General features: G+C 45.3%; 1 long non-coding RNA gene across 4 annotated transcripts in view; it reads left to right on the forward strand.

Moving 5' to 3' along the window:
- The first annotated feature begins 16,805 nt into the window (after positions 1–16,805).
- The window catches only part of LOC142009104 (uncharacterized), an 81,173-nt gene continuing 72,067 nt past the window's right edge, over positions 16,806–25,911 (forward strand). For all 4 annotated transcript variants that reach the window (XR_012644332.1, XR_012644331.1, XR_012644329.1 and 1 more), the window contains exon 1: positions 16,806–16,966. This is a non-coding gene — a long non-coding RNA (uncharacterized LOC142009104). The remainder of the gene's footprint in view (positions 16,967–25,911) is intronic.

Here is a 25,911-nt window from a genome sequence, read left to right on the forward strand (position 1 = left end):
TTTTGGAGTTCTTTGCAACTATGCTGTGTGAGAAATAGAGGTTTTGTACATATGCAAATTAAGAGAGACCCTTGCCTAGGTGATTAACAATAACTCAATTTAATGTAGCCATTTTCATTTCTATTCTTGACATGTAGAACTTCCAGCCTTGGCTGATCTGTGGATCCTTAGACAAAGTGTCTTTCAGAAGAACCATTTTCTTATTTCCTTTTCTTTCCTAGGTGGGTCCTTTTTGGGGATTCGCACAGGTGAATAATTCTCTATGCCCCCGAGAGGGATGACAGGAAGCAACAAATTCTCCTGTCCCCCAAGGTGTTTGGGATTTCGCCAAGCCAGTGGAGGTTACAATATCATCTGGGTCTTGCTCTGCACCCCGTCTGATTGCAGTTCTTTTGAAATCAGTATGATGACAGCTCAAGGCTGTCATGCTGGATTCCAGGGTCCCGGAAGATTGTGGAAGTGGTGGCCATGGTGGTGAAGCTCACTCTTTCTGGTCCACCCATCTCCCAATCCACAGTGGTTGTGAGCTTGCACAGTTACCCCCTAGCCAGTGAAGTCTTTATAAGGACCCTAAAATGGGGTAATGGGTAGGATAATCCAACCCTTTCTTATTTTGTTCCCCAGTCAAGCCTAATTCTGACACACCTAATTTACATCCCTTGATTTCCAGTTCTACACTTCTCCCATTTACTGTGATTAGGCATAATTTAACACAGTCCTTGAATTATGTTTGTAGGCTTTTTTGTTTGATTTTTTTAAATCTCCCTCTGTACCATTTCCCATTAACATTTATTGTTATAGGTTACTATGACATTTTATAAACCTTGTATTTGCTTTCCTCAGTTGAAATTACAATTAGGGTAAATTTGTAGTGCCAATTCATTCATCAGCCTGCAGCAGCTATTCCTGGGTTCCTCTAGAAGACAAGGGGACTTGGAAACAGACCCCTTCACTGTGACAGTAATGTAAGGCCAATTTGAAAAAATAAGTTGGGCTCAAGCAGAAGTGAGCATAGCCATATACCCCAGCCACAAAAGTGCCCCCTCAACAGAGCAAGAGCTAGGACATGCTCAGATCAAGGAGATATTAGCCACTCAGTGCTCAGTCAATTACTTCTTGGAACACTTTGGATTAAGTTTCAGTTGTCACCCAGGGTACTGGGCAACTACCATTGTGACTGAAGAGAAAACTACCATAAGGGACAAATTCTCCACTGTCAGCTTGGATATTGCTAGTGAGGATTTACCTGTTGACAACCATGTAGGCCCAGAAGCCAACCCAGATAACAATGAGATGGGTGCTACCAGAAGGAGTGGTAATGGATCCTGAGTTACTGATATTGCTAACTCTCCTCCTCTTCCAGTATCTCATCAGCAACCAGCAGAGACCTGCCACAAAAGCCTTCCTTTATCGCCTGCTAACTAAATCCATAGCCTGCCTGCCTCCCATCCTCTGTCACTCTGTGCAAAACAGTATCTAGCTGGCCATGCCTATGTATGATGGCCCCCTTCCTCAAAATACTCCCAGCCTGTTCAACGCCACTAAAGCCACACAGCTCCCACATAACACTAACCAGCTCACCCTGCACAATGGCAGCACCTTCCAGTGCCCCCAGCCTACCAACTCCCACTGAAAAGTAGCCCTCTCCAACACTGACATGCTCTCATGTGCCCTCCTTTCATCCACCCACTCCAAACCTAACCTCAATCTCAGTGACTTAATTTAGTTCTGATTTTGTTTACATAAAAGATGGGTTTTTTTAAATAAATGTGTAAAATAGATATGCTCTTGGGTATATTAGTTTGTCTCTTATTGTATTTGTGTATCCTCCTGCAGCGAGGGAAAGGCATATTTCTGATATGAGAAACTGGGTATTCATAAGAGAGTACTTGGCAAAAAGAAAAACGATTTAAGCTGGTACAGTGGACATCCATTGTCTGGGGAATACATAGTTGTGGGGCTTTGGGAGCACACCCAGACCACTAAAGGTTTCTGGCACCATCCTGCAGAGGTGGCAAAAGTACCCCAAAAGTTACTTGAGTAAAAGAGCAGCTGCTTTCCCTTTGGGATACTTGAGTACAATCAAGATGTGACGTGTGCGTGCACACATACTTTTATTCAAGTAGTTTTGCAGAGGGATGCTGGTGTCTTGTACTTAAGTACATTCCCCCCAAAGCAGCTGCACTTTTACTCAAATAAATTTTGGGGTACTTTTTCCACCTCTGCTATCCTGTACCCTTGAGTGCTTCAGTCCTGTGCAGCTCTGGCTTCCTGCCCTGATACCAGCAGCTTGTTTACAGCACACACAGTTTCCATCAGTCTGGTTACTCCTTCCCAGGTGACACCAGCAGCCCTTCCAGTCATGACTCTTGAAAAAATGGTCTCCTTTGCAGTGTGCAGTCTCTCTCACTGTAGCATTCACATTATTAAATTTCCTACTTCTGGGGGATGAATGAAGCTTCCTTTTGGGTAGCTGGCCCACTGCTCTGCATCTTCTAGCCATGTCCCCACCTCTTCCTGACAGCCTGGGAAGAGAGGGGTTTGCTGCTTTTCACCTGCTGGCTTATCTTAATCCCCCTGCGGCACCAGCCAGGGCCGGTTCAGAGATCTCAGCTGGGGACCAAAGGCAGGGGTGGCTTAAAGCTGGACCCTGGCTAGGACCAAACTCTCAGCCCCAGCCAGGACCTCAGCCCTGGCCAGAGCTCCAAGCCCAGAGCCATGCCCCTCCAGCCAGCATATGCAGCACCACAGCTTTGAGCAAACAACCTGCTACTCTCTTTCTTCCCCCTCTCCACTTGTCTTCCCAAGGCCTCACCCTCTGCTCATTCCCCGCATGCATTCCACTCTGGCCACAAAACTGGGAAGCTCTGTGGGCTTCTGAAGATCTTTCCAGGGACCCCAAAATTGGCAGGAGCCTTTGTGCAAACCTGCCACTGCCTCTGCCTGGCAGTGTGAGGTTTGTTGCTCCTTTAAAGAGACAAAACACAGCACCAGCTTTCAAACATGGCTGAGGTTTTGATTTTTCAGTTTGAAATGTGGCACTAAGATGACTGTGTAATGAAACAACAAAGAACAGATGTTTAAGTGATAACAAGTAGAAGGAATTGTAAGGGCAATGGCTACAAACACAGCCCAGTAAAACTACAGTACTAAGATTTAAATTCTAAGGTTAAAACCTATCAGCAATATCCTCAAAGACAGGGGGCTGTTTTCAAAGTCAGGAAACCATCCTGGAGATTCAGCAAACTGTGTCTGACAAGGATCTGGAGACATGTTAATCTTTGCAGTCTGCTCCCTGGCTTCATCACCTCACCCCACCCCAACCTGTTTGGTCCTGCTTTGAGCATGGTGTTGGACTTGATGACCTTCTGAGGTCTCTTCCAGCCCTATGATTCTATGACAATTAAGTGGCACTATCTCCCTCACTTGCTAGTTGGATGACTTTGTTTCTCTTTTATGTAAAAGTACCAGTGCTTTTCTGTAAAAAAAGAGAGAGAGAGGAGCTGGTACTCAACCAGTTCCCAACCCCCTCCCCAGCCACTCCTGTGGTAGGGGTTGCTGAGCTGCTGGTACTCAGTACTGGCAAGTACCGGCACAAAAAAAAGCACTGAAAACTGCTTTCATGGTCCCTTATTGCTCAAGTTACATTACAGACATTCAAGCAGGTGCAACCTCATTCCTCTGTCTAGGAAGGACTTAAGTCACCTCCCATATGGCAAACAAATTTTAAGAACATATTTTCAGCTGTGGGAGATCACAGGCATTATGCTGCAAGAATCTGGTGGAAGGGCAGTATGCTGGGAGCTGAATTAATGCCTTTCTGTTCCCAGCCTAAGCTCACATAAAATCCAGCCCTGCAACTAGTGCAAGAAGCTCATTAAGAAAGAGCCTGCAACAAAAGCTAATCAGGCACCTGTTGCCAGTTGAGTCCCCCAGCTCCCTATAAAAAAGCTTCCCCCAGGCAGAAGTGGGGAAGGATTTGAGAGGTGGACAAGGAAGAGAGACCAGAGGTTGGAGGGTCAGAAGAGCAAGGTAGTATAGCCAGGTAATGGGGGAAGTTGCTAGAGGGAAGTGGTCAGGAGCAGTGGCCTAAGGACAAGGCTGATGTATTTGGGGCAGGTGTAAAGCCCCTCTATCTGCCTCTTACCCATTATCCCTGAACCAGAACCCAGAGAAGTGGGTTGGCCTGTGCTTCTCTCACCCTTCCCGTAGAGTGCTGCCCTACTGGAAGAACAGAGGCATCCAAAACTGTTGAAGGTGGCCTTGCTCCTCCCCACCCTGTGATGAGAATGGCTTGGTAAGTGGGGACCTTGTCTTTGGAAAGACCCAAGTTAGCAAAAGGGCTATGTGAGTCTCTGAGGCACACTTGAATCTGCCAGGAAGTGCAGGAACCTAAGGGGGCTGACAAGGGATTTGTCACAGAGCACATACGTATAATTTTTCATATATCGCACATATATATACCACATAATATCAGTGATCAGTGTATTACTGGTTTACACATAATACCATATATCATACAGGATACCTTTAGATACAGTTTATGACCGAAGTTGGGTTACACAGCATTGGCCAGATCACCTGAGACTTGCTGCTTAATAATGGGGAGCTCCTGGCCCTAAAGTATTGAGGTGCTCTGAGGATTGCAATAGGACTTTACTGCTGTCAGATCTGAGCCTATGCAGACTGAATTCCTTCAAATGTGAAGGTTCAATAAGGATGCAAGGTGGAACAACACTTCAAACTGTGCCCATAAAAACTCATCTTGCCGCTGTGTTAGTTAAACCTTTGGGGGTTGTGATTGCAGAGGACCTCTCAGGATCAAAAGGGACAACACCATTTCCTGTTGGTTAGGGACTTGAACCTTTTCCTTTTGCAAGAAATGCCAGATCCTCAGCAGGTGTAAATTGGCATGGATCTATTGACTTAGAAGGTCCTACACACTATTTACAGCAGCTGAAGACCCAATGCTCTTCATGGAAATAAAAGAATTTGCGTGAAATCTTGTACATGTCTTGGATAATTTTAAATCAGTCAGAATACATCATCAATATCACAATTTCATCGCACTCAGTATAGTCATCATCTGCTGAGTTCACAGCAAAATGAAATAAAACGGAACTAGTGTCTGAAAGGGAGCATAAATCTAATGTTTGGGAGAAAATTGATGTTGGCAGGTGATTGCTCAAAAGATTCACATTGGGTTTTTTTTTTTTTCACTTGAGACTTGAGTATGTATTATACAGAAAACACTGAAGAGAAAATCCTGTTCCATTGAAGTAAATGGAACTTCAGGTATAACTGAATGTGATCTTTGCCACAATACTGTAAAGAAGCTGCCTTTCTTAGCCAAAACAAAACAAAATACACACAAAATCAGCTATCAACTCTGCTGCTTCAGTCAGAACATAGACATGATCCAGTATTTTTGAATTACATACACAGAATAAAACGTATCCATTATTTATGGTTGAAATATGTGAAAAACAAGCAGTGCATAACAGTGCAAGACCAGGGCCTGGGAGACTGGAATATTGTTTCTTGGATTGTTACTAACCTGCTGCTGTGTGACCTTGGGATAGACATTTCACCTTTCTGTGCCTGCTTCCCTCCCACCTTTCCTCTGTTTAGACTGTAAACTCTTCAAGGCTAGGGCAGTCTTGCTATACACACAGAGTGTCTACCACAATAGAACCCGTAGGTGCTATTGGAAAGCAAATGGTAGTTGCACAAATGTGTGAGCAGAATTTGGTCCTTGCCAGTTTCAAGATCATTACTGGGCAAAAGGACTGTTGCATAAAGAATAACTGAGCCTATCAGCCTGCAGCTGTCTCACTGATTATATAACCATTTTATTTAAAATACAGTAAAAATATTGGATGTTCTCTCAGCCAGTGTCACTGAACTTCATCTGTGAATTGGTTGACCTCACTGGTCTGATTGACTATTTACCCATAGATTCACTTGCACTGTTATAGACTTACCATAGTGCCTTTTATCCACAAATTACACATTTCTTGATAAAGTTTGATTTATGACCCTCTGCCCATAATGTAATGAAGAATTATCCCCCATTTACTGCTAGGGAAACTGAGGCACATAGTGATGAAAAGACTTGCCTATTTGTCACTACATGTGAAAGACAGCATTGAATCAAATGGAGTAAAATTTTTAAATGAACCAAACTGTACCATAGAAACTTGATGGATAGTAATTCCAAATTCTAATAACATGAAAGTAGCAGTAGAGATATATAAATGACCTCTGGTGATACTGACTGTGAAATGCTCAGGGAGATGAGCGAGGCTATGAAAATAAAAAAATTCAGTAATAATGAGAGACTTCAGCTATCCCCATATTAGGTGTGTCTACATTAGGAAGTAACTTTGAAGTTAACTTCAAAGTTAGGTGCTACTTCAAAGTAGCCAGCAGAGAGTCTACATGTGTTTTCCCTTACTTCAAAGTAAGGGAGCCCGACTTCAAAGTCCATATTCCATTCCGGGGAATGGAGTAATGCCCTACTTTGAAGTTTAACTTTGAAGCAGGATGTGTGTAGATGCTCAGCTTCGAAGTCGGTTACTTCAAAGCTGTACTTCGAAGTAAACAACTTCGAAGTTATTTTTGTAGTGTAGACATGGCCATTGACTGGGTACACAGAAATAAAGTCTTTTGACACCTTAAAGGCCTGCTTCTTGGAGCAGCTAGTTGTGGAGCCCACAAGAGGAGGGACAGTGCTTGAGTTATTTCTAAGTGAAGCACAGGACCTGGTCTAAAAGGTAAATATAGCCGGACCACTTGAAAATAGTGATCATAACATAATTAAATCTGTCATCTATGTGACAGCAAGAAACATGACAGCAACCCAGCACTATATCATTTAATTTTGGAAAGGGGAATGACACAAAAACAAGGAACTTACATAAGCAGAATTTAAAAGATACAATGCCGAAAATAAAATATCCCTGAACACTGCATGGAAACATTTCAAAGACACCATAATAGAGGCTAAAGTTAAATGTATACCCCAAATTAAAAAACACAGTAGGAGAATCAAAAAAGTGCCACTGGGGCTTAAGTATCAAATAAATGAAGCAGTGAGAGATAAGAAAGCATCATTTTAAAAAGTTGAAGTTAAATTCTAGTGAGGAAAATAGAAAAGATCATAAAGTCTGTCAAGTGAGGTGTAAAAATATAATTAAGAAGGCCAAAAAAGAATATGAAGAACATTTAGTTGAATACTCAAAAAGTAATAGCGAAAGAAATTTAAGTCCACCAGAAGCAAGAAGTCTGCTAAACAACCAGTAGGGCCACTGAATGACCATGATGATAAAGGAATACTATAGAGTCATTGTGGAGAAACTAAATGAATCCTTTGCATCTGCCTTCAATGCTCAGGATGGGAGGGAGATTTGCAAACCTGAGCCATGCTTTTTACATGACAAATCTGAGGAACTACCCAGATTGAGGTGCCATTGGAGATTTTGGAACAAATTGATAAACTAAACACTAATAATTCACCAGGACCAGATGGCATTCACCTGAGTTTGGAAAGAACTCAAATGTGAATTTGTGGAACTACTAACTATGGTTTGTAACCCTTTAAATCATCTTCTGAACTGAATGATGGGAAGTTAGCTAACGTGATGGCAATATTTAAAACAGGCTATAGAGGTGATTCTGGCAATTAAAGGCTGGTAAATCTAACTTCAGTACTGGAGAAATTGGTTGAAAGTATAGTGAAAAACAGAACTGTCAGACACAGATGAATATAATTTTGTTGCGGAAAAGTTAACATGGTTTCTGCAAAAGGAGATCATGCCTCACCAATCAAGTAGAATTCTTTGAGGGGGTCAACAAACGTGGACAAGGGGAATCCAATGGATATAGTGTACTTAGATTTCCAGAAATCCTTTGACAAGGCTGTCATGAGATAAGTAGGAAATGTCCTTTCATGGACTGATAACTGGTTAAAAGATAGGAAACAAATGGTAAGAACGAAGGGTCAGTTTTCAGCATGGAGAGGGGTGTGTCCCACAGAGTTCTGCACTGTGACCAATTTCATTCAATATATTGATAAAAGAGCTGGAGAAAGGGGCAAACAGTGAGGTGGCAAAATGTGCAGATAACACTAAACCGCTCAATATAGTTAAGTCCCAAGTAGACTGTGAAGAGCTTCAAAAGGATCTCATAGAAAGGTGACTGGGCAACAAAATGGCAGACAAATTTTAATGTGCATAAATGCAAAGTAATGCATACTCAAAAAAAATAATCCCAGGTATATGTATAAAATGGTGGGGGCTAAATTAGGTATTACCACTCAAGAAGAGATCTTGGATTCATTGTGGATAATTCTCTGAAAACTTCACATATACCAGCACTCAAAAAAGTAAACGTTAGGAATCATTTAAAAAGGGACAAAGACTAAGACAGAGTATCTTATTTCCACCATATAAATCCATGGTAAGACCACATCTTTAATATTTCATGCAGATGTGGCCACCTCATGTCAAATAATATCTTGGCATTGAAAAAAGTTCAGAAAAAGGCAACAAAAATGAAAAAGGGTATGAAACAGCTGCCATATGAGGATTAATAAGACTGGGACTTTTCATTTTAGAAAAGAGAAAACTAAGTGGGGGGACATGAGGGAGGTCTATAAAATCATTAATGGTATGGAAAAAGTGAATAAAAAGGTTATTTACTTCTTCCCATAGCACAAGAGCTAGGGGGAGTCACCACATGAATAGGTAGCTGTATATCCTTCACATCAAATGGCAAGACTTGATCACAAATGAGGAGCTTTGGAATAAAGCTGCACAAGAACCACTTGATATTCAGATTAGCTGAAGAAAGTGGGATGGGTAGGCCACACCTTCAGAAAACCATCATCCAGGATAGTCCATCAAGCTCTCAAATGGCATCCACAAAGAAAATGCAAAAGTTAAGACCTTAGACAACTTGGACGAGATCTACTGAGACTGAAGGGCAACAACTGGGGTACTCCTGGGATCAGCTAGAAATTTTGTCCCAAGAGGGAGTGAAGTGGAGGAGACTTGTAGATGACCTATACTCCACCCAGAGTACCAGGGTTGAAGAAGATTTAAAACAAACAAAAGGAAGTATTTCTTCATACAATGTACAGTCAAGCTGTCTGAACTCCCTGCATGAAGATGTTGTGAAGACCAGGACTTTAACAGAAGTTGAAAAAGAGCTAGATAAATTTATTGAGGATAGGTTCATCAGGGGCTATTAGCCAGGATGGGCAGGAAGGTGTCCCTAGGTTTTCTTTGTCAGATGTTTGTCAGGTAACCTTTGTTCGTTACCTTGGGTTCAACTGGCATTGGCCACTGAGAGCAATGTCAATTGATTCTTGTCCTGCTCTGTTCCAAAGCTCCTCATTTGTGTTGAAGTCTTCCCATTTGATGTGAAGGATGTACCTCAGGTGGCTGTTTATGAATGTCTGTAGATTGTGATTTGAAGACATAGTACACCAGGTCTCACATTCATACAAGAGCACACTTCACATTTGAGTTGAAGATCTGCAGTTTTGCCTTCGCAGATATTATTTGTGAACTCCATATGGGATGGAGAGTCTTGAATGCAGCTGTTTCTTTCCCTATCCTGGCACTGATATCCTTTTGTGTTCCTCTATCTGTGCCCATAATACTCCCCAGGTAGGTGAACTGCTCCATATCTTCCAGGTCATCACCTCCCAGTGTGATGGTGGTGTTGTTGGACTGCTTGGTCCCCATTGTCTTGGTCTTTCCCTTGTTACTGCTCAGTCCAGTCATGGTCATGGTCCATTCCTTGTCGTGGTGGGGTGGCTTGTTTGTCTCAAGGACCTGGAGAGCTATGCCAGCAGGAGCTACAGCTCCTGGAAGGGTCACCCAGACTGGACAGTTTCTCTCATCTGCTTTCAAATATCTCTGATGGAGATTCCTCAGCCTCCCTAGGCAACTTATTTCAGTGTTTAAGCACCCTGACAGGAAACTGCCTAAACTGCCCTACCTGCAATTTAAGCCCATTGCTTTTTGTCTTATCCTCAGAGGTTAAGGAGAACAATGTTTCTCAGTCCTCCTTATAACTAACTTTTATGTACTTGAAAATGGTTACGTCCACTCATCTCCAGTTTTTTAACTCTTTCAGAATAGGTTGTGTTTCCTAGACCTTTAATCATTTTTGTTGTTCTTCATGTCCTACACAGCATGCTAGAACATTCGCTTAATGGCATTTATCTGCACGGGTAAATTATCTGATACTTTGCATAATATTTGCTTTATTTATGACAAACTGAGTGAGCCATCTTATTTTCAGAGTTTAAACAAGAATAGATTTTTAAAATTATTTGTGCTTCCAAAGCTACCATCCAGGCCTTAGTTTCCCAGACATAATATGGACTTAACACTTGTTCTCCTTTATAAAGAACTTGAGATTTATGAATGAAAAGCAGAATAGTACCATGTGTGTATACACACTCAAAGAATTCTTTTACAGGGCCAAATTCTGCCCAAGAAACAATCAAAAAGAGCTGAAATCAGTGGGAGTTGTCTGCATGTGTCTGAGGGAAGTATATGACCCATAACTAGGACCTTTTGTAATGAATCCTTCACTGTAATATCTAGTTACCTTGGGAGTGATTTTTCCCTCCTACATCAGCTTCAGTTTAAGCAGAGTCACTCGCAATAGAATTGAATAAATGCATTGAAAGACTTCTAGATTCTATGCCTACTTCATTGTGATTAGAGTTTCATTGTGTCTGAACTCACTTCAAGCAGAGATTTACTTCCTATTTTCCCCCATAGACAAAATTGGCTTTCACTGGCTTCTTTGATAATTCCAATCGCTGTTGGAAACCACTGTTTATTCCTTTCTAGCCCATTCAATATTTCTTTCAGAAGAAAGTTTGCAGAGGAGACTCACATTCTATGCAGTCTTTCAATGCCAGAAGTTTCTGTTCTTATGGAAATTAGATGCAGGGGTTCACCACAATCTGAAAGAGGAATAACTGTAACTCTGCCACTCCCCAGAATATCCAAATTGATAAATTTTGCTCACTAGTGTTTTGCAGTAGTTCTTTTCTCAATACTGATCTTTCCAGACTCCGCTTTACCTGTATTGTTGTGTGTTTTATACTAGACTGTAATGCTTCATCGCAGATTGCACCTCTTATTCTACTATTTAAATGAATAATATGGTGCACACAGTCAAAAGGTGCCAAACAAGTTAGTTCTTTTCTCAAAGAGCTTACAAGGTAAGGGCCTATCTTGATTCATTAAGTCAACATGCATTTTGGAGGACTGATCTGCAAGGCATGAATTTCAGTCATACAACAAAGCAAACACAAAAGATCAACCCCTGATCTTTTACTCATGCAAAGTAGCACAGGGTGAGTCTGACACACACTTTGGTCCAAAGTGGGTTTGTAGTATCTCAGAGCAAAGGTACTTATATTTTCAACAAAAACTGGCCAAATTTATCCCTTTGTAACTGTACTGATTTCAGTTACAGCAACATGAATTTGGTCCACTGACTGTTTAAAAATTCCAACTTATTTTTTCCTTTGGAAGGTTCCTTTCCAAATGATCAAGTCCAAGCAGAGAGTTAGGGCTGTCATGCAATACAAATGTAAGTCTTAGACACAGGGTACAAAACTACAGGCCAGTCAGTTTAACTTCTGTGCTGGGAAAGATAATGAAGCAAATTAAGGAATTAATCTGCAAACATCTGGAAGAATATAAGGTGATAGGTAACAGCCAGCATGGATTTGTAAAGAACAAGTCATGCCAGACCAATCTGATAACTTTTTTTGATGGGATAACAAATCTTGTGGATGTGGTATACCTAGATTTTAGTAAGGCATTCCACACAGTCTCACATGATCTTCTTATCAATATACTAAGCAAATACAACTTAGATGGGGCCACTATAAGGTGGGTGCATAACTGGCTAGATAACCATTCTTAGAGAGTAGTTATTAATGGTTTGCAGTCGTGCTGGAAGGGCATAAAAATGCAGTTCCACAGGGATCTCTTTTGGGACCAGTTCTATTCAATATCTTCATTGAGTATTTAGATATTGGCATAGAGAGTACGCTTACTAAGTTCGCAGATGACACCAAGCTGGGAGGGGTTGCAACTGCTTTGAAGGATAGGGTCAGAATTCAAAATGATCTGGACAAACTGGAGAAATGGTCTGAGGTAAACAGGATGAAGTTTAATAAGGACAAATGCAAAGTGCTCCACTTAGGAAGAAACAATCAGCCTCATAAATATAGAATGGGAAGCAACTGTCTCAGAAGGACTACTGCGGAAAGGGATTTAGGGGTCATAGTGGACTACAAGCTAAATATGAGCCAACAGTGTGATGCTATTGCAACAAAAGCAAACAAGATTCTGAGATGCATTAACAGGAGCGTTGAGAGCAACATACAAGAAATCATTATTCCACTCTACTCAGTGCTCATTAGGCCTCAGTTGGAATACTGTACCCAGTTCTGGGCACCACATTTCAAAAAAGATGTGGAGAAACTGGAGAAAGTCCAGAAAAGAACAACAAGAATGATTAAAGGTCTAGAGAACATGAGCTATGAGGGAAGACTGAAAGAACTGGGCTTCTTTAGTTTAGAAAAGAGAAGACAGAGGGGACACGATAGCAGTTTTCAAGTACCTCAAAGAGGGTTACCAGGAGGAAGGAGAAAAATTGTTCTCCTTGGCTCCTGAGGATAGGACAAGGAGTAATGGGCTTAAACTGCAGCAAGGGGGGTTTAGACTAAACATTAGGAAAAGCTTCCTAACTGTCAGGGTGGTTAAACTCTGGAATAAATAGCCTAGGGAGGTTGTGGAATCTCCAGTGCTAGAGATATTTGAGAGTGGGTTAGATAGACACCTGTTGGGGATGGTCTAAATGGTGATTGTTCCTGCTGAGAGTGCAGGGAACTGGACTCAATGACCTCTTGAGGTCCCTTCCAGTTCTAGTGTTCTATGATTCTAAACATGGTGCTTAGTCACCATAAATACAAGCAAAAGAAGAGCAATTGCATCCATTCTGTGTGAGTATCCTATCATGAAGAATTTACCGTATATGCCTTGATGAGATATTTAACATTTCAATCAAGATTGTTTTGAAATCTCAGACTATCAGTCTGGGAACCAGGGTATAAAGTGAACATGTGATATATACAGTTTATGGCATGAACGGTAAACAGTGCATACATGGATAGATGGCGTACAAGGGTGCACAGACGGCATATGGTATATGTACATTTCATAAATGTAGTGCATATCCTGCAGTCCTAGCCTGTGGTGCATGGATCTGTGCATATTTTTAAATTTATCATACATGCACGCCATGTTAGTCTGTATTCTGGATCAAGAACCGACTGTGGATGAACTGAAGAGAGCCATCGACAGCATTGCAGCAGGAAAGGCCCCTGGTCAGGATGGTATACCGCCAGACGTAATCAAGTGTGCCGCGGACACACTCCTGGAACCCCTACATGAGCTACTGTGCCTGTGCTGGAAAGAGGGTGAGGTTCCACAGGATATGCGCGACGCTAACATTGTAACATTGTATAAGAACAAAGGAGACAGAAGCGACTGCAACAACTACCATGGAATCTCCCTCCTAAGCGTCACTGGTAAACTGTTCGCTCGCGTCATCCTTGGCAGACTCCAGAAGATTGCTGAGAGGGTGTACCCCGAATTGCAGTGCGGATTCCGCACAGAGAGGTCTACCGTTGACATGGTCTTCTCTCTAAGGCAGCTGCAGGAGAAGTGCAGGGAGCAGAGAAAGCCACTCTACATAGCCTTCATCGACCTGACCAAGGCCTTTAACTTGGTCAGCAGGGATGGTCTGTTCAAACTGCTCCACAAGATAGGCTGTCCTCCACGGTTACTCAAGATGATCCAGTCATTCCACGAAGACATGAGAGGAACCATCCAATATGACAGCACATTATCGGATGCTTTCAGAATCAGGAGCGGCGTCAAACAAGGATGCGTGTTTGCTCTGACATTGTTCGGGATCTTCTTCGCACTCCTGAAGCATGCCTTTGGATCTTCAACAGAGGGCATCTTGCTGCACACAAGATCTGATGGGAAACTGTTTAACCTTGCAAGGCTGAAAGCTAAGTCTAAGGTGCAAAAAGTCCTCATCAGAGACATGCTGTTCGCAGACAATGCTGCTGTAGTGTCTCACACAGAAGACCAGCTTCAAAAACTGCTGGATCAGTTCTCCAAAGCGTGCAAGGACTTTGGGCTTACCATCAGCATAAAGAAAACAAACGTACTCGGTCAGGATGTTGCTGAATCCCTATCAATCAGCATTGACAACTATACGTTAGAGGTCGTCCACGAGTTCATTTACCTCGGGTCCACCATCACTGACACCCTGTCGTTGGACACTGAGCTAAATAGGAGGATCGGAAAAGCAGCCACAACTCTGTCCAGACTCAGCAAGAGAGTGTGGAATAACAACAAGCTCTACACTCACACCAAAATGCAAGTCTACAGAGCCTGCATCCTCAGCAACCTCCTTTATGGCAGCGAGACTTGGACCCTGTATGCCCGCCAGGAAAAGAGGCTGAACGTCTTCCACTTGAGCTGTCTCAGGCGCATCCTTGGAATATCATGGAAGGACAGAGTGACCAACACTGCCGTCCTCGAGCAAGCTGGAATCCCATCCATGAACACCCTCCTCAGGCAGCGTCAACTCCGCTGGCTTGGCCACGTCCACAGGATGAATGATGGAAGGATTCCAAAAGACATCCTGTATGGTGAGCTAGCCTCTGGCAAAAGACCTCCCGGATGCCCCCAGTTGCGCTACAAAGATGTCTGCAAGAGAGACCTCAGAGAGGTAGACATCGAGCTGGACAACTGGGAAGAACTAGCAGATGACCGCAGCAGATGGAGGCAGGGGTTACACAAGGGCCTTCAGAAGGGCGAGATGAAGATCAGACAGCTAGCAGAGGAGAAGCGAGCGCACAGAAAGCACAATAAGGGCTTGCCAGACACCCACTACATCTGCAAGAGATGCAGCAAGGACTGTCACTCTCGTGTGGGTCTTCATAGTCACAATAGATGCTGTAAATGAAGTCCTCAATTGAAACTTTAAAGGGTGTGATCCATAGTCTATGCAGACTGAAGGATGCCTACTACTACTACTACTGTCAAAACAAACAAGCAGTCAAGTAGCACTTTAAAGACTAACAAAATAATTTATTAGGTGATGAGCTTTTGTGGGACAGAGGTATGGCTATGAACTGAAGTGGGTCTGTCCCACAAATGCTCATCACCTAATAAATTGTTAGTCTTTAAAGTGCTACTTGCCTGCTTTCTTGTTTTGCATGGGACATATATGGTGCAAAGAATATTCCATGCACAGGTTGTATGCTGTATTATACATGCACTATTTACAGTATGCTCAGAACATGGTGTATATACCACAAATGATACATAGCTTATAATAATGCACATACTGTACCTTGAGTAGAAGCCAAGATTTATTCAACTCTATATTACTGCTAGGTCAGGAGACAGTCACTAATGTCTGCCCACATGCCACCAAGGCAACGGGAGCAGGTTTTTGGTTAGGAATCTGAGACTACTAGAGCTAGGAGGAGTAGGTGCGTGTTACCCCTCGACTTGAAGTTGTTTCCACCAGGGCTGACAGTGTTGCTCAAAGGCTTTCAGCAACAATCCTCCATACCCCACAACATACACGCTGTTAAAATGCCACTACCTAGAAGGTAGGAGAGAGGGAGTTGGAGCACTAAGGCAGGGGTGTGCAAAGTAGGGGGATGGGCCCTCTCGGAGCAGCATGAAATTTAAAAAGGGGGACATAGCAGGATGGGAGGCTGGGTCTCAGGCTCATCCATCTCATTAAAAATGTTGGAATAGGTCACTGTTCTCATGCACATGTATTTACATTTAGAGACCAATTAACAATGTTTTTCCCTTGTAAATACTTATTTTCTTGCACGTGCCAAAAGGATTTTAATATGAACATAACCAACATTTCCAGCAGTTTAGATTACGTCAGACAGGTATTTGGGGAGGGGGGCGCCCAGCTAATTGCAAAGATGAAAAGTGGGGACCTATGTGCGCACCCCTGCACTCGGGGACTGAGCCGAGCGTAGGGGAGGAGCACTTAGGAACCTGGAAACTGAACTCATTAGAGGTCAAGCGCCAGCTGAGGGGATGGGATTTCTGCGGGAAAGGGAAGGGGGCGAGCACGCAACTCAGCCCAACTTTCTCTCCGCTTGTCCTCTTCCCAGGCAGAGCATCCTGCGGAGGAGCCGCGCCCGGGCAGGGTGGCGGCTCTCAGTGAAAAGCTGGGGCGCTTCGCTCTCCTGCTGCGCTCCCAGGGACTAGAGACAAGGGCAGACTGAAGGGGGTGGGGGGATAAAGAAAAGGGCTCCGACGCCCCGCAGCCGAGGCGCGCCACTGGCCCACGCTGAGGGCGGTGCAGGACGGCCAAGGTGCAGCCGCCACCGCCTCAAGCCCGAACAAGGCGCGTGAGAAAACACACAGGTGTTTCGCGGCCGCAAAACGCTCGCTCCGCCCACCCCCATCTCTAGCCCCGGCCACCCGCGGCCCGGCACGTGCACCTCCAGGCCATGAGGCAGCAGCGCGAGCGCGCGCGCGAGCCGGGGAAATGGGCGGGAGGGTGGGCTAAAAGGGGGCGGTGACCTGCGCGCTGATTGGCTCCTTTGGGCAGGGTTCCCCGCCCAGCCGGTGTGCGAGCGCGAGAGTTGGAGGGGGCGGGGATTGGTTGCTATGACAATGACGTCAAAGAGTGTTGGGGACGGGAACGGAGAGACACGGAAAAGGTCAAACTAAAGGCGAGGAGGAGAAGCGGCCGGAGCGGCGCGGGGCCGGGAGCAGGGCCTGACCCAGCCGAACCGCGGCCCGGCTCGGCCCGGACCTTGCATCGGAGCAGCCGGAGCCCCCGTCCCATCCCGGACCAGGTGGGGGCAAGGGCCTCGCCGTGCGGCCCGGGTGGGGGTGCGAGCGTCTCTGCCCCTCTCCGGCACCGAGCCTGGGGCTAGGCGGGTGGGTAGGGCAGGAGCCCCGTCCCTTGTCCTGTGCCCTGTGCCCTGCGCCCTGGGCGAGGGAGGGACCCTGTCCGCGTCACCCCGCCCCCCTCTGGCCTGTGCTGGGGAGGGCCGTGTGGGAAGGGCCTGTCCACTCTCCCTTTCCCCGCTTGGCCCTGCGGTGCGGTGTGTGCAGGAGGGATCGCTTCTCCCACCGCCCTCACAACCCCATTGGCCTGGTTATGCGGGGGAAGGTTTGGGAAGGACTTGCCCTCTCCCGCCATTGGTGGGGTGTGCGCGTGGGAAGGATGTCTTTCTCCCCCCGCATAGGCCCTGTATTGGGGAGGGCTGTGTGGGAAGGACCTGTCCTCTCCTGTGTTGGGGAGAGGGGTGTCGGACAGACCTTTCTTCTCTCTCCTTCCCCTCTCCTCCCCATTGGCTCTGTGTTGGGGAAGGGGGTGCAGGAAGGAACTCTCTTCTCTTCCTTCCCTTCCCCTCATTGGCCCTGTAAGGAAGAAGGAAATGGGGAGGGACCTCTCTTCTCCTGCTTCCCATTCACGGTGTATTGGAGGCAATGGTGGCTTGGGACAGAGTTGTTTGTTCTTGTGCTTCCTCTGCCCCTTTCATCTTGTATTGCAGGTATGAGATGAGGAGGACCTCTCTTTTTCTCACCCCACTGCTAGTTGCTCTCTGTCAAGGTGGAGGTGAGCAGAATGAAGAAATAGGGCTACCCTTTAATTTTCTGTTCTGTTCTTCTAAGAGAAGTTCTCAGATGGAATGAGCTGTCCAATAGTGTTTATTTACTCTAAGAAATTGATGTTGGAGGTGGGAAGCTAAAAGCAAATTTGTGGGGTGGGGTGCCAGCAGCATTATCTTAATCCCATAGCGGTGGAGAAGTAGGAGTTAGTGGTATTGCTTTTGTCTTACAAGTGAGGATTCAGGGATGAAAGATCAAAACGCAGAGTTCTTGCACTTTTTTCCACTTCCAAAAAGTGAGTCAACAGGCCCATCATGAGGCAGAGGGACTATTTGGTCCACACGTTTTCCCCCGTAAGAGTGTTAGACCTCAGGCACAACAATAGACTGCATGTGAAATCACAAACAGTTGAGCATACAGGAGAACAGATGTTATTTAGATAGGTAGCCCTGTAGTTAGGGCACTGTCTTGGGACTTATGAGGTCTTGGTTCATTTTCTTCTCTGTTGCAGAGTTCTTGTATGGCCTTGTACAAATGATATTCTCTGTGTGCCTTGCTCCCTTCTGTAAATTAGGAATAATATTTCTGTACCCTGATAGGTATATGTGAATAAATATTAATAATTACTTATTTGTACTGCAGTTGTGTTGAGTGACTCCAGCCTTGATTTGACTTGTCTTCAAGAATTGTATGCGTAGTGCAAAATTCTCATGTTGGAGGATGGATTTGAAAAGAGACAGCACTCCTGTTTATAGTGAAAGTACTAATCTGTTGCATTGCCCTATTTTACAAGATCCTGTAATCAAGTATTTTGGTGAATTACCATGTATATCTGAAAGAGGTGGATGTTCTGCTTCTAGTTATAAGTTGCCAACACTTCAGTATGAGAATAATTTTAGTGTGGGCTTTTTGCTGTATTTATGTGGAAAAGAGGTATCTTTGCTCTTCTAATAGTGAGCAGAATGGACATTGTATAATTTTTTTTAAACTGCATCAATCTAAATAGACACATCCTTTGAAATCCATTTGTAAGGTCAATGGATTTAGGAGGGAGTGATGTGCACTAAGAGCAAGTTGATGCTGGTCCAAGGCTATAGAGCTGAGGCTTCATTCTCCCTTGTTAGCAGTGTTCGGGCCTCTGGAGCTACAACTATAAAATTGATCCTTACTGCTGTGGGAGAGAAGTACCCTACTTAATATGCTCAAAAACTCATCTTTGCATTTTATCATAGTATTGTACTTGATAGAGCATTGCGTGAATGCCACCTCAGTCTGCCAGTACTTTTGCAGGAAAGTAATGAGAGGTTGCTGACAGGAAGTTCCCAGGCTTGGAAATGAAGTGTAAATAATATTTCAACTTCAAGGAGAACACTCTTTCATTCTTAGCCGACCTATTTATGTAACTGGTGTGATAGGGTTTAAGTGTCCCTAGAGACAAACTCAGCAGTTTTCTGGAGTGAGTTTGACTAATAGTAACTTTTTTTAAGTCTTACTGTAACTCTGCTTTTCAGATTCCATTTGGCAAGCAGTTCTCCCATTTCTGGGTGTTACAGAAAGGCGCAAGCACGTTTACAGGGCAAAAAAGAGGCTTTATTTGACCAGTATCTTGGTTTTCTCCAGTAATTTGAGCTACAAAGTATCACTTTTCAAATTTTGTGTGTAAATGTTGTAGTTTTACTGTTTGGACATCCCTCTCAGGGAAATTGTTACCCTGCACACTTCTAGCAGTGTACAAAAGGGCACAGTGAAATTTCAAAAAAGAGATGAGTTGTTTCCTTCTCATAACAAAACAAGTTATTTTTATCCTTAATATTCAGGAGCTCTGAGAAGACAGAGTAGTTGGTTTCATAGCTACCCCAGGCAGCCTCAATATGTGCAGGCAGCACTTAGCAAGTCACTATGGTAGGATCTGATGAGAAACAGTGAAATGAGAATCCCATTCAATTATGTTATATAATGGCAGGCCACTGAAAAGTGACCGTTCGTTCTTTTAAGTGTGTATACACAAATGTGAAATGAGGATAAACAATGGGACACAGTAATATGGAGGGGGGTGTGTGGTGCAAAATATATTAAAAGGACAGAATAGGTCATGCTCATGGGATAGTGGCACTTTTTGTGAGTAAGCATAGAATCAAAGTAAAAAATGTGAGCTAAACCCAACTGTATCATAGAATCTTTGCGGAAACTAATCCCATGCTTGAATAATAAGACTATAGTAGTAGGGATATATTACCAACAACCTGACCAGGATGATGGTAGTGTGAAATGCTCAGGCAGATTTCTTTCTTTTAAAAAAAAAAAAAAAAAACCCTCTCAGAAATTGGGGATTTCTACTGTTACATTTTCACTGGGTACATGTCACCTTGGGATGGGATGCAGAACCCTGAAGAGGACAGGATCTTCTTGATTTAATCCTAAGTGGCATGTAAGATCTCATCTAAGTTAGACTGCGTGGTAATAGTGACCATAACATATTTAAATTTAACATCCCTATTGCAGGAAAAATATCACAGCAGACCAGCACAGTAGCATTTTGCTTCAGAAAGGTAGACTACACAAAAATGAGGAAGTAAAACAGATTAAAGGTACAGTACCAAAAGTGAAATCCCTGCAAACTGCATGTCTTTTAAAAAAAAAAAAAAAAAAAAAAAAAAAGTTTCCACCATAGAAGAGGCTCACCTTACCTCAATTTAATAAAAAAAAAAAAACAAAACCCAAAAATGTGCCACCATGGCTAAACAGCAAAGCAACTAAAGCAGCAAGAGAAGAAGGCATTCTTCAAAAAGTGGAAGTTAAATCCTAGTGAAAGTAGACAAGAACATAGTCTGTCAAAAGGCATATGATTAGGAAGGCCAAAAAAGAATTTGAAGATCCATTCACCAAAAGCTCAAAGTAATAGCAAACACATTTTAAGTACATTGAAAGCAGGAAGCCTGTTAAAAACCAGTAAGGTTAGTGCATGATGGAGTTGTTAAAGGAGCAGTCAAGGACAATGAGGCCATTGTCCAGAAACTAAATGAATTCTTTGCATTGGTCTTCACGGCTGAGGATATGAAGAAATTCTTTAACCTAAGTCATTCTATTTAGGTGATAAATATGAGGAACTGTCCTGGAGTGAGGTGGTATTAGAGGAGGCTTTCAATCAAGCTGATGAAATAAACACTAAGTTGTTAGGACCAGATGATCTTTATCCAAGAGTTCTGAAGGAACTCAAATGTGAAATTGCTAAACTACTAACTAGTCTAAACCAATCATTTAAATCAGCATTTGTACTAAATAAGAGGATAACTAATGTGATGCTAAGCTAAAAAGTGATCCTGGCAATTACAGGCTGGAAAACCTGATTTCAGTAATGGGCGAACTGGTTGAAACTACACTCATCCCTCGCTCTGTGAGCACAATTTGTTCCCAGGTTTGCGCTCATAGGCGAAAACTCATAAGAGGGACACTAAATTATCATTAAAATACATGTAAAAGTCTCTGATTGGTTCATAGAGCTTGGCAAAGGAGTGGCAGCAGGTGGTGCTGCTTTCGAAAGGTAAGTGAACCTTGAGTTTGGGGGTTGGAAAAGGTTAAAGGCTGGGGGTAGCTTAGGGCTATGAATGGGAGGGAGGACTAAAACCTGGTGGCTGGTTGGGTCCATGGGGTGAGTGGGGGGGCGGTTCAGGCTGCTGATGGTTGGGTGTGTGGTCATGGGGACGGGTGAGGGGGGCGGGGTCAGGCTGTGGCGGGTTAGGTCTACAGGGCTGGTGGGGAGGGGAGGCAGGGGTCAGGCTGCCAGCCTGCGGAGCTGGTTGGGGGTGGGGTTAAAGCGGCTGTGGGTTGGAGCCGTGGGGCTGGCACAGGGGTCAGGCTGCCATGGGACTAGTCTGCGGGGCCGGTGGGGCAGAGGTGGGGGTCTCAGCCCACCGCAGGTCCAGCGGAGGCGGGTGGGATCTCGGGCTGTTGCGGGGCTGGTGGGGGGGGTGAGGTGTCAGGCTGCCGTGGGACTGGCAGAAGTGGGGAGTCAGGCTGCCATGGGTAGAGGCCGCAGAGGGTAGTGGGGGCAAGCTGCTGCAGGGCCAACAGAGGTGCAGGGTCTCAAGCTGCCATGAGGCCAGTAGGAGGGAAGGGTCAGGCTGCTGTGGGGCCGATGGAGGTGCAGGGGGGTCAGACTGCTGTGGGGCTGGTGGGGGGGTGTGTGTGTCAGGCTGCTGTGGGTAGGGGCCATGGGGCTGGCAGGGGGTCAGACTAAGGCAGGCTGGAGCCGTGGGGAGGGGTTAGCTTCATATTAGCGGGGGGAGCTCGCTTGTAGAGTGAACTAAGGTAAGTTAATGTGTCCCTTGTTTAAGCGAATACTTGTTAGTGAAGTACTCCTTTAAAAAGGGATGTGTATATTAAATGGCACTGTCAGACACACAAATAAACATAATTTGTGGGGGAAGACTCAACATGGTTTTTGAGGCATGATTTCCCTTCGTTATCTGCTAGAATTCTCTGAGGTGGGGAAAGGGGATCCATTAGATATAATGTACTCAGATTTCAGAAAGGCTTTGACAAAGTCCTTCACTAGAGGGTCTTAAGCAAAGTAAGATGTCACGGAATAAGAGCCAAGGTCCTTGTAACTGGTTAAAAGATAGGAAAGAGGTGCTAGGAATAATGATCCATTTCCAGAACGGAAAGAGATAATATTGGTGCCCTTCAGGGGTCTACACTGGGACCAGTTCTATTCAACACATTCATATGATCCTGGAGGAGAGATAAGAGAAGCAGAAAAAACTGCAGATGATACAAAGCCACTCAAGATAGTTAAGTTGAAAGCTGACTGCAAAGGGTTACAAAGGAATCTTGTAAAACTGGGCAACAAAATAGCAGATGAAATTCCATGTTGGTAAATGCAAAGTAAGACATCTTGGAAAACATAATTCCCGCTACAGATATAAAATGACGGGGTCTAAATTAGCTGTTACTATTCAAGATTGATCTGGAATTGTTATGGATAATCCTCTCATGGCACACCCAGAGTGGATGTTTTCAGTCAAAAAAAAAAGCAAACAACATTGGGAATCATCAAGAAAGTGATAGAGAATAAGACAGAAAATATCATGCGGTATTTACATAAATCCGTAGTACAGCTTCGTGTAGAATACAGCATGCTGATGTGGTTGCCCCAACTCAAAAGTTCAGTTTTGGAAAAAGGTTTAGAAAACAAAAATGATTAGGTGTATGGAAGTGATTCTTTGGGGAGCAGTCAGTGCTCTTTTTCTGGGGGGGTGGCGGAACTCAAGCTCCAAACTGCTGCACCAACCCCCAGGCTTAACGCCTCCATAGCCCCAGTCCATACCTCCTCTTGCCCCCAGGCTTTCGGGCCCCCCCCCCGCAGTCCCAGCTCGAAATGAATGCCGTCCTCCCTTACCCCATGCCCCTCTCCTGCCCTCCCCCACAGCCATGCACCACCCAGGCCCTCTCCCAGATCTAAATCAATGCCCTTTCCCAGAACCAGACACCCCCAGCCTACCCTCTAACCCAGGGGTGTCCAAAAGCACTTGCATGGATTGCTGCATGCGCCCCCCTACCCCCACCCCTGCAGCCAGGCACCCTTTCCCCACCCCACTCCCTGCAAACTGCTGGTGACTTAGTAGAGCCGTGCTGCCCTGAGCCACACATCAGCCATCTGTGGCCTTTTCGTTCTCCAGGTCCCCACACCTCCTGCTGGGCCAACACCAGCCCAGCCATCTCTGGCCGCCAGCTGTGAAGGCTGGTTCCAGCCGTATGCTGGACATGGCCCCGGCCACGTGGGCATCAGCTCCATCCTGAGTGGGCTGCTGACATGGTCCCAAAGCTGCAGGTGCAGCCCGGGCCATGCAGAGACCAGCTCCAGCCCTGGCTGGGTGCTGGATACTGTGCCAGCCCCTGTCCCAGCCTGGAGGCCAGCTATAGACCAGACAGGCTGCTGGTAGAGTCCCCACCTTGTGGGTGCCTGGTGTCTGTGTCCCCCGCTGCCTGAGGTATTTCATCATACCACACTGTGCAGTTCACCACATATGGTGAATGGACAGCAGATTGGACACCATGGCTCTAACCCCAACCCCTAGGTCCCTGCCCTTGTCCCATTCCCCTCACCTCCAAGAGCCAAGCACCCACAGTCCCCTGCTCTTACCCCAGCCCCTCCCCTCCCAAAAAGCCAGGCATCCCAGACTCCCACTTTTATCCCATTCCCCTTCCCTAAGAGCCAGGCAACATCAGCCCCCTGCTTTTACCTCATCTCCCTACCCCTGCCCGCAATCTTCACCCCTCTCCCGTGGATCCAGGCACCTTGAGCACACACACCCCTAAATGCATATTCTGGTGACTCACCAATGTAGTCGCTGATGGAGCTGGGGCTGAAGAAGTCACACTGGGCCTCCAGGGGTGCGCTGGGCCAAGGCAGCACATGCTGCCCTGGGCTGCAGATCTCACATGGCTCCCAGCTAGAGCCGTGGGAGCTGCACTGGGGAAACAGTGGCAACAGGAGCCACCTCCTCTGCTGCCACCACGCTTGTCCCACAAATGGTGGGTTGCGTGTGTGGTGTGACAGGAGGGGGCACCATATACTGCTCCCTGCAGCAGGGGCTTTCGCACAGCTGGGTGACACCTGGCTGCCCGGTACAGCCTCGGTATAGCCTCAGCACAGCCTGAGCCTATCGCTCGCTCTGCATCAGCTGTCTGCCACCCAGGCCAGCCCCACTAGGCTGTCCCCACTGGGACCAGCCCCCATCAAAAAAGGTGGCGGAACAGCATTCCATGGCATTCCACCAGAAAAAAAGCCCCGGGAACAATTAATAAGACTGGGACTTTTCAGCTTCGAAAAGAGACAACGGGGAGGAGGGAGAGCAAGCTATGGTTGCAGTTTGTAGAATCATGAAGGGTGCAGAGAAAATAAATAAGGAAGCACTGTTTATTTCTTCCTGTAGCACAAGAACGGTTGGTCATCAAATGAAATTAATAGGCAGAAGGTTTAGAAACAGAAGGTTCGTGGGGTGTGTGGTGTGTGTTTTTTTTTTTTTTTTTTGAGCAAATCATAGTCAACCTGTGGAACTCCTTGCTAGTGGCTGTTGTGAGGGCCAACACTGTAATGGCCCTCAAAAAGAACTAGATGAACTCAGGGAGGATAAGTTCATCTGTGGCCATTAGCTGGAATGGGGAGGAGTGGTATCCCTGGTCTCTCTTGGAAGGTTGGAATAGGCTGTGGGATGGATCACTTGGTGTCTCCCCCCGCCCCCCGTTAAAATTGGCCACTGTTGGAAGACAGGATATTGGGCTAGATCAGGGTGGGCAACAGTTTTTGCAGAGGAGTCACTCCACAAATTTTGGTGTTGGTTGCAGGTTGGCTCTGGGCCTTGGGCAAAAGGGTTGGGGCTGGGGAATATGAGTGGGGGGAGAGAGAGGATGAGGGTGAATATGAAAGAGAGATGTGTGTGAGAGACACTTAATGATAGTGTGCTGCAGTGTATGAGACAGTGACTGTGTGTGGAACAGACTGTGTATGTGCGACAGTGAAATAGTGTACTTGCTGGCTGCTGCTGGGTAAGTTTGAGAGAAGCCACCTTCTGTGTCTGTAAGGGAAATCTGTCCTGCTCTGTCGTCTTTTCCGTGCTCTGTGCTCACCAGCCATGCTTCACACTGGAGCAGGTCTGCTGTTCATCTCCCTCTCCCCAGTCCCTGCTCTGCAGAGATAGGTGTATAGGGGCAGTAATACAACCTGACCTCAGCACTACCCTCTCCTCTACTCTCTTCCCCCTCTGCATAGGGGAATCCTAGGAGCAGCTGGGTTGCAGATGTAACAACATGTGGGGAGAGGCAGCTGAAAACATTCTGCTGGCTGTAAGTATGTGTGCTCAGCTGCGTGGGCTGGAGAGCAATGCTTGGTGGACCAGATCTGGCCCCCAGGGCTGATTTTTTGGCTCCCTCCCGTTTGTTTGTTTGTTTGTTTGGTGATCTCAGTAGTTTTCCAGAGGTTCTATTCTAATAGATGAACACTTTTTTCACATAAGTATTGTGCACAAATGTGTGTGAAAGCAAAAGTGTTCTTAGGCTGTGATTTATTGTATAAGTTTGAAGGTAGTAGCAGGCACAGTTGAGTTAAGGTTGATTAAATTGAAACTACAGAAATGCACAAAGTTTGTGTTCATTAAGGAAAACTGAAGTCTTAGACTCTCCT

Source organism: Carettochelys insculpta, chromosome 2, assembly GCF_033958435.1.
Source record: "Carettochelys insculpta isolate YL-2023 chromosome 2, ASM3395843v1, whole genome shotgun sequence".
Classification (NCBI taxonomy): Eukaryota; Metazoa; Chordata; order Testudines; family Carettochelyidae; genus Carettochelys; species Carettochelys insculpta.